At 40.1% G+C, this 9,387-nt stretch overlaps 1 long non-coding RNA gene across 1 annotated transcript in view; it reads left to right on the forward strand.

Annotated features, from left to right (window-relative positions):
• The window catches only part of LOC120097391 (uncharacterized), an 82,298-nt gene extending 73,440 nt beyond the window's left edge, over positions 1 to 8,858 (forward strand). The window contains exons 7-9 of the long non-coding RNA XR_005494757.2: positions 3,968 to 4,071; positions 7,215 to 7,308; positions 8,396 to 8,858. This is a non-coding gene — a long non-coding RNA (uncharacterized LOC120097391). The remainder of the gene's footprint in view (positions 1 to 3,967; positions 4,072 to 7,214; positions 7,309 to 8,395) is intronic.
• The last annotated feature ends 529 nt before the right edge of the window (positions 8,859 to 9,387 follow it).

Raw genomic sequence — 9,387 nt, forward strand, 5'->3', positions numbered from 1 at the left:
TTCTACATGCTTTCCTCCTGTTGAACCAAAACCATTTGTTGAAAATGCTATCTTTTTTTCCACTAGATCATTTTAGCTCCTTTGTCAAAGATCAAGTGGCTATAGGTATGTGGGTTCATTTCTGGGTCTTCAATTCTATTCCACTGATCTACCTACCTGTCTCTGTAGCAATACAACAGTTTTTATCACTGTTGCTCTGTAATACTGCTTTAGGCCAGGGATGGTGATTCCCCCAGAAGTTCTTTTATTGTTGAGGTAAGTTTTAGCTATCCTGGGTATTTTTGTTATTCCAAATGAATTTGCAAATTGCTCCTTCTAACTCTTTGAAAAATTGAGTTGAAATTTAGATTGGGATTATCTTGAATCTGTAGATTGCTTTTTGGCAAGGTGGCCATTTTTACTGTATTAATCCTGGCAATCCATGAGATTGGGAAATCTTTCCATCTTCTGAGATCTTCTTCATTTTCTTTCTTTAGAGACTTGAAGTTCCTGTCATACAGATCTTTCACTTGCTCAGTTAGAATCACACAGAGGTATTTTATATTATGTGTGGCTATTGTAAAGGGTGTCTTTTCCCTAATTTCTTTCTCAGCTTGTTTATCCTTTGAGTAGAGGAATATTGGGCCCTACCGTGGGGTGTTTCCCATCCCCCTCGCTGAGCCTTTGAGCTTGCTATAGTAAGAAGTTGTTTACACCCTTGGCAGCTGCTCTTGGCCCTGATTTGAGCCCAGGACTTTCCATGGCACCCTTTTCCCTCGCCGAGCCTTTCAGATTGTTGTTATTAAGAAATTGTTTTGGGATCTTTGCTGGGGGTGGGGGGGTAACAGGCCAGGGCAGGGTTGGAGGGAGGGGGTATGACTAAAGTACTTGTGCTTTAGCTAGGGGTGTCTTCTCCCCTCCACTTGGACACCCAGGGTAAGGTACTGGGGGCCAAGTCAGACCCAACACCCCAACCTCACCACCAGATGTTACGAGGGATCCCAGCAGATTAGAGGGTGCTGCTAGCCTGGAGACAGGTCTCCAGATCTGACTCAGAAGGCTCCATCCCACCTTCTCCAATCCTGCAACCCCCTGCCTCTGAAAAGGCAGCTAGAATGCAGAGTTGGGGAGAGGGAGGGAGGTCAGGGCTAGAACAGAACCAGTGAGGTGGTGAAAGGAGGGAAAAGGAGGGGAGTAATAGAAACCCTGTGCTCACATATCAAACTCAGACACCTGAAAGATTGCTCCTGGAGAGGCAGAGTGGAAAGGAGTGCGACCAGAGACAGCTCCACAAACCAGCAACAATGGATGTAGACCCTGCCCTGCCTCATCCATCCCCCAGGAGTGGGCTCAGCCAACTGGGACCTGTGAACACCCTAAAACTGTAGTCCTGGGGGATAGGAAGCTGATTGGATCCACAGGAGTCCTGGGGCAGTGGGACTGGGCCCCTGTGGAAACATGCACCCACATCCCACACACACACATTCAGTTTTCCCTGCATCCTGCCTTCCACAGCCCAGGGACCCAAGGAACCTCAGACACATTTCCATTGATTTGAAAAATAAAAGGGAATCTTACCTTCAGTATTTCACTCGCTAAAAAAAATGTTTCAAAAAGTTATGTACAGGGGGTGGGGGCTGGGAGCCCTGCCCAGGGTCGGATGGGAGGAGGGCAGCAGTCTCCCAGCCTGCTCCCTGGTTCCAACCCTGGGCTTGCTGCCTCTTGATTTTCATGTTTTGAAAAGCAAACATTCTACGCAGGCACGCACGCACACACACATGCACACCCACAAATTCTGCCAGACTGGAAACCAGTCCTGAGACCCTCACCTGCCCACAGGAGCACTGCTCTCTTGGAATGACCTCTTGGACTGAGGGGACCCACAGAGGCAGAGCACGGTGGGACAAGAGGGTATGCTGAAGGCTGTCACAGAGGGTCAGTTCTAGTGCTTCCCTAAGCCTTTTGGACTTGTTTCCTCAGTTCGTAAAGTGGACAGTCCCTCTTGGCCTCACCTACCCCAGCCCCAAGGTGCAGGGACAGATGAGAGGGACAGGAAGGCGCTTTTGGAGACATGGAAGCACTGGAGGATGGTGGGAGGGGTCCAAAGAACCCCTAGGCCTGTGGAGTCCCAAGCAGGCACAGTGAGGGGCAAGCTCTTCTGAGTCCTGCCCGTCCCCGTCCCCTAGCCGGGCCTGGTGCTGGGAAATGCCTAAGAGGAAGGGGAACCAGGGCTCCCCATGAGTGTTGAGGAAGGTCACAGGCCCCACCTGATGCCTGTCCTTTCTTGACCCCGCCCAGCTTACTTTTGGGATAAGGCGTGGGATGACAGGGAGGCAGAGGGGCTGGGAGCATGCAGCACCCCCTGCAGGTTCTGGGGAGGGACAGACAGCCCTGCAGGTTCTGGGGAGGGACAGACAGTGGGGGAGTGTGACATCCATGGGAGGGTCCTGGACAGGTACTGGAGGACCTCTGCTGGGGGGTGGTGTCTGTGTGGAAGCTGCTGAGCCTGTCCATGGTAAGAGCAGGCTGTGCTCCTGCCCAGGCTGAGTAAGGGGGCAGCTCCATGGAACTGAGAATCTGGGCAGCAGAGCCCATTGGTTCCAAGCACCTCAGGAGGTAGCCCTGACTCACTCAAGAGGCTTGAGGTGAGAGAAGTATATAGCCAGGGTGCAGGGGAGAAAAGTACTCACTAGGAGAGCCAAAGACAGGGTTGTGCCTTACCTCAGGAGCCATTCCTGCGCCCCTCCTCTGGCAGTCAGCTGCTTGCCCTGCCCTCCTAAGAGCTGCATGGCCCCTACCCTAAGCACCCAGGAGAGTGAAAAAGAGACACACTTAGCAGGAAAGACAAGTAGGGGCAAACCCAGTGGTTAACCTCCCTCCCGCCTATCCATGCCTCTCATGGGGACAAGCCATCACCCACTGGCCCATGTGAAATGCCAATGTCCTCCCCACCCAGAGCCAAGCCCCCACCCTCCCCAGGCCCACAAGTGACATTGCATATTAACTACTGTACAGAGAGGAGCGGTGCTGGGAAATGTGAACCCTGAGAGTCAGGGATGCTGATAAGAATAAACAAGACGCCTTTGTCACAAAAAAAAAGAAAAAGAAAAAGAAAAAGAAAAGAAGAAAGAAAGAAAGAAAGAGAAAGAAAGAAAGAAGGAAAGAAAGAGAGAGAGAGAGAGAGAAAGAAAGAAAGAAAGAAAGAAAGAAAGAAAGAAAGAAAGAAAGAAAGAAAGAAAGAAAGAAAGAAAGAAATTGTTTATGCCCCTGATTTGGGCCCGGGACTTTCCACGACACAGATTTTTCCTCTTCTCTTGTTTTCCTGTTTGGAGATTTTCACCTGTTTTGTTGCTTTTCCATGGCTTTGGCCTCTGGTATCTGATCTCAGGAAGGAGATCTCAGGAAAGTCTGGACGGCATTCTTTTAACATGAATGACCAGAGTTCATGTTTCTTCTTAAATCTTGCAGGCCTACGCCCAGTTCTCAGTGTCCTGATGACACAGGCGTCATCAGAGGAAGGCTACTGATTTGTTTGAATTAATTTTATATCCAACCACTTTGTTGAAGTTGTTTATCAGGCTTAGGAGTTCACTGGTGGAACTTTTGGGGTCACTTAAGTATACTATCATAGCATCTGCAAATAGCGATATTTTGACTTCTTCCTTTCCAATTTGTATTCTTTTTGACCTCCTTTTGTTGTCTGATTGGTCTGGCTAGTACTTCAAGTAATATATTGAATAAGGAGGAAGAGAGTAGGCAACCTTCTCTAGTCCCTGATTTTAGTGGAATTGCTTCAGGTTTCTTTCTGTTTAGTTTGATGTTGGCTAATGGTTTGCTGTATATTGCCTTTATTATGTTTTTAAATGGGCCTTGAATTCCTAATCCTTCCAAAACTTTTAACATAATGTGGTGTTGAATTTTGTCAAATGCTTTCTCAGCATCTAATGAGATGATAATGTGGTTTTTTTCTTTGTGTTTGTTTATATAGAGAATTATGTTGATGGATTTCCATATATTGAACCATCCCTGCATCCCTGGAATGAAGCCTACTTGATCATGATGGAAGATAAGTTCAATGAGTTCTTGGAATTGGTTTGTGAGAATTTTTATTGAGTATTTTTGTGTCAGTATTCATAAGGGAAATTGGTCTGATGTACTCTTTCATTTTGGTTCTTTGTGTGGTTTAGGTATAAGCTAATAGTTGGGCAGTATTTTTAAAAGGTCTTCTATGAAAGTCTGATAGATTTCTCTACTGAACCCATCTGGTCCTGGGCTTTTTTTTTTTATGTGAGACTTTTAATAATTTCTTCAGGAGTTATAGGATTGTTTAGATATTTTACCTGATCATGATTTAATTTTGGTATCTGAGACCTGTCTAGAAAATTTTCTATTTCCTCCAGATTTTACAGTTTTGTTGAATATAGGCTTCTGTAGTAGATCTAATGATAATTTAATTTCCTCAGATATTAAGGACGGATTATTGTTCCTTGCTATTATTTCTGTATTTAGAGTTGGGCTTATGCTTTTGGAGTTCTCTTCATTTAGGTTTGTTATAAGATTGGTTTATTGCTTTACTGGGGTGTAATTTGCCTTCTTGTTTTGGAGTTTTCCTTCTATTATCCTGTTTAGGGCTGAGTTGGTGGAAAGATATTGTTTTAATTGGCTTTTTCAAGGAATATCTTGGTTTCTCCATCTATGGTAATTGAGAGTTTTGCTGGATATAATAGTCTGGGCTGGCACTGTATTTTCTTAGGGTCTGTATGACATCTATCCAGGATCTTTTGACTTTTAGAGACTGTTGAGAATTCTGGTGTAATTCTGATAGGTCTCTCTTTATAAGCAACTTGATTGCTTTTAATATTCTTTAAATTTCTTTGTTTTGTGCATTTGGTGTTTTTATTATTATCTGACAGAAGGAATTTCTTTTCTTGTCTAATCTATTTGGGGTTCTGTACTCTTCTTGTATGGTATGAGCAACCCTTTCCACAGAGAGAGTATCCAAATTAACAAAATCAGAAATGAAAAGGAAGAAATTAAAAAAAATTATCAAATCCTACTATAAAAGCCTATACTCAACAAAACTTGAAAATCTAGAGGAAATGGACAATTTTCTAGATAGATCCTAGGTACCAAAATTATACCATGATCAGATAAACCATCTAAACAGTCTCATAACATCTAAAGAAATAGAAGCAGCTATTAAAAGTCTCACAACCAAAAAAGCAAATGGATGGAATTAGAAAATGTCATCCTGAGTGAGGTGACCCAGTCACAAACAAACACACGGTATCACTCACTGATAAGTGAATATTAGCCCAAAAGCTCAAATTACCCAAGATATAAACCACAGACCACATGAAGCTCAAGAAGAAGGTGACCAATTTATAGATTCTCCAGGCCTTCTTAAAAGGGGGAACAAAAATATTCATAGGAGGAGATATGGAGACAAAGTTTGGAGCAGAGACTGAAGGAATGGCCATTCAGAGCCTGCCCCACCTAGGGATCAAGTCTATATATATACAGTCACAAAACCTAGAAAATATTGATGAAGCCAAGAGATGCATGCTGATAGGAGCCTGATGTAGCTGTCTCCCGAGAGGCTCAACCAGAGCATGACAAATACAGAGGCAAATGCTAGCAGCAAAACATTGAACTGAGAATGGGATCCCCATTGGAGGGGTTAGAGAAAGGGTTGAAGGAGCTGAAGGGGCTTGTACTTCCATAAGCTAAACACTACATATAGTAGGAAAAAACATTGCAAATTGATAAAATTTTCTCCAGAATATTTAAGAAATTCTGTTTAATAGTAGAAAGACAAACATAATTTAACTGGGAAAAATAGACAAGTTATCCCACAAAAAGCCCTATAAAAAAGGGCAATGGGCACATAAAAATGTATTCAATATCATTATCAATATCATTAGGTATCAGAGTAACTGCATTATATCAAAAATAAGAAACAACATTATACCCACTAGTATGGCTATATATCCAGAAAGAAGATATGCTCGAATGACAATGTTCAGTAAGAGAATATATCATACGTTTGTTGTAGAAATGTAAAATGGGGTGATTGCTTCAGAAAACAGTGGGAACAATTACGGAGACCAAACGCATACAGCTACCCACTATTTATAGTTATAGTAATAAGTAACAGGATTAAAATAATAATGAACACACAAAAACTATGATTCTGCTAAACTACCTGCTTAGATGATCTTGCCACAGGAATCTATATTGTGTTTCCATTATGTAAAATTCTTACCACAACAAGAAACCCTCTCCAGCAAGATATTTTGACAATTTATTTTTATGTAGGTGAGCATTTTGCCTTTGTGTATGTATGCAAACTACATGTGTGCTGTCTGATGAGACCAGAGGTGGATATTAGATCCCTAACAACTAGAGTTTCCGACAGTTGTACGGGATAATATGGGTTTTGGGAACAGATCGTGGGTCCTTTGGGAAAGCCAGTAGCATGCTTAACCCTAACCCATCTCTCCAGCCCTCAACAAAGTATTTTAAAATCGAAAATTCCCTAAAATACCAAAGGATCATAGTCAATAACTATTTTTTGTGATAATACATTATTTGAAAATAAAAAAGTATCTCAACTCCATTTCATTATTTTTGTCTTGTCAAAATACATTTTAACTGAAATTTTGTAATCATGGTTAGATTTAGATAGCATAAGGCAAAAATGTTACTAAATTTTCATAACTTCTTCTGAATCATCAGCCACATTAAAGAATGATCAGTGATTGAAAAAATTGTACAATTTGCAGATAATTACATATTCTCTGACTACTGACTACTGTGGTTGTAGATTTGTAGAAAGCAATATATTACCGATTTCAAATCTTACAGAAATATTTGTCACCATTAGAAAGCAATCATTTTCTCAGTTCCTAAAATTTATACAACATGGCTTAGGCAAGATTTAACAGAAGACATTATTTTATCTTCAGTGACTTCATAAATAATATTAAATTTGGTGAAATTTAATACAGCATAACCATATAAAATTGGAATTTTGTACTTTCTGCCAAGTTCAATATTTTGGAATTTAGAAGTGTTTTTATCAAATGCTAACAAAGAAACAAACAAAAATGGTAATACTAAGGTGTGGTATCTAATAATAATTACATTGTATGTTTTATGATTGGAATAATGTGCTTATCACACTAAAAGCCCTTTGTAACTTAATCCTAAAAATATGTAAATTTGTTCCAAAGCAACAGGTGATCGATTCCAGATGGCATGTGTGAAGTGCTCTGAAATGCTGGATGTTTTCATGCTAGAAACTTATTTGCATGAATTAGTTAAAAGGTCAGTAAGTTGATGTCATTAGTATGGGCCTTGGTGAAGTGTATCAATAGTGATTAAATTTTTAATTGTGTGTGTGTGTGTGTGTTGTGTGAGTGCACACACATGTGTGCATGTGTATGCACACGTGTGTATTGTAGGGTATATATGTTTAAATCTTGGCAGGTACAAACACACACACACACATACATACACACACACACACACACACACACACACACACACACACACACGGAGGCCAGAAGTGAACATTGAGTGTCTTCCTCAGTTGCCCTTCATCTTAGTTTTGGAGACAGGATCTCTCACTGAACCTGAAACTCACTGCTTGGCAAAACTTGTAAGCTTTAGGGATCCTTCTTTCTTTGGTGCTACAGTGCTGGGGCTACAGGTAAGCACAATCATGATTTTCACATGGGGTATGATGTGATCCATACTCATGCTTACTCAGTAAGCACTCTACAATCTCAGATCTCTCACCAATTCCATGTTTTTAAATGTGTCTTTTATAATAATATCTTGATACATTTTTTATTAATGTAGAAAGTACTTTGAAATAATTCAAACATATATTTGACCAAGAATTTGAAGTGAATTAAAAACTTTCATCCAAATAATAAATATAAAAATAATGTCATTCAAATAAATAAATAATAAATATCTAAAAGTTTCATCTAAAAAAATTAAAAATTTTGTCACCCAGGAAAGGGTACCAAAGTGAAACTTACAAATTTGTAGAATGAATGTGCAGGAATAAATTATTCCTTCATTTATAAATTTACTTGTTTTGTGATATACATTTTTTCTTTTATTGGATACTTTTTAAATTTACATTTCAAATGTTATCTATCCCCTTTCCCAGTTTCCTCTCCAGAAAGGATAGGGAATGGAAGTTTTGGAGGGCAGGGAATTTGTGTTTGATATATATTGAAAACAAAACAAATAAACAAAGTGGTTGCACTTCTGTATGACTGAAACCTATGGGATCCTCCACTCCATCAATCCTAGAACTAGAACCAGATGACAAGTGCATTTGAACGCCATCTCCATCCTCCTTGTTTTCTCAGAATTTACTTTGATATTTTCTGTGTAGGGTTAAATCTTGGGAGTTGCTGCATGCTAGCAAGAACACTACCATGCCGTGCCCGGCCTATAACATCTCTCCATCTACTCTCTGAAAGACAGCCTCATCTTTAGGTATCAGCAATTTGGTTTCCATTTTCGTTTCTTCTCAGGTACTTCTGGCCTTTTCCAGTGATATCATCAACTGGAAATAAATTCATCTTCTTAATTAAAAAAAAATCCAGAACATTTTTTCCAAATTGGATATTGGCTAATATAGGAACATAAAACTAAGAAGCAAACATGCTTGCTGCTAAGTAAGAAAAGGAGTAAACTGAAGAAGGACTCAAGGATCTATTTTACCTTTAGCTTTTTGAGAATTCAGGTGGACCATTCTTGTAACACTGACTCTCACAATCATGTGTGAGTCACCCACTTTGTCACATGCTTTGTCACCCACTCTACCAGCCATTAAAGAATAGATGAGCTACCTCCTCATAGTTGCCCGTGTCATCTTCTTGACTTTTGAATAACTGAATTGTTTGTGTAGAACTACAGAGTTTTGTAAGGTTGCAAGGCAATATAGATTTAACCTACATTTTATCTAGTCTCTCCTAACTATACTAGCTTATTGTATTGTAGACCAGAAGTATAATCAGGATATGGGTATTAGCACAGCTCTTGATTTTGTGTGGCAAAGATATAGATATAGATATAGATATAGATATAGATATAGATATAGATATAGATATAGATATAGATATAGATATAGATATGCACAAGCATTTAGTTCTAAGACAGTTCATTACCTATGCTACTTCATATATCTAACAAATAACACAGTCAAGTGGCATCGCCATGGAGTAAATTTCTGATTTCTTTTTCATGCTGTTATCTCTTTCTTGCCCATGCCCATCTCATTCAGAAACTCTGGCAACAACTAATCTGTTATCTCTAATAATACTGTTGTCATTTCAAAGCCTTCTTTAAATGTAATAATGAAGACATGATCCTGTTGGCAGC

The sequence above is a fragment of the Rattus norvegicus genome, chromosome 16, assembly GCF_036323735.1.
Source record: "Rattus norvegicus strain BN/NHsdMcwi chromosome 16, GRCr8, whole genome shotgun sequence".
NCBI classification, from domain to species: domain Eukaryota; kingdom Metazoa; phylum Chordata; class Mammalia; order Rodentia; family Muridae; genus Rattus; species Rattus norvegicus.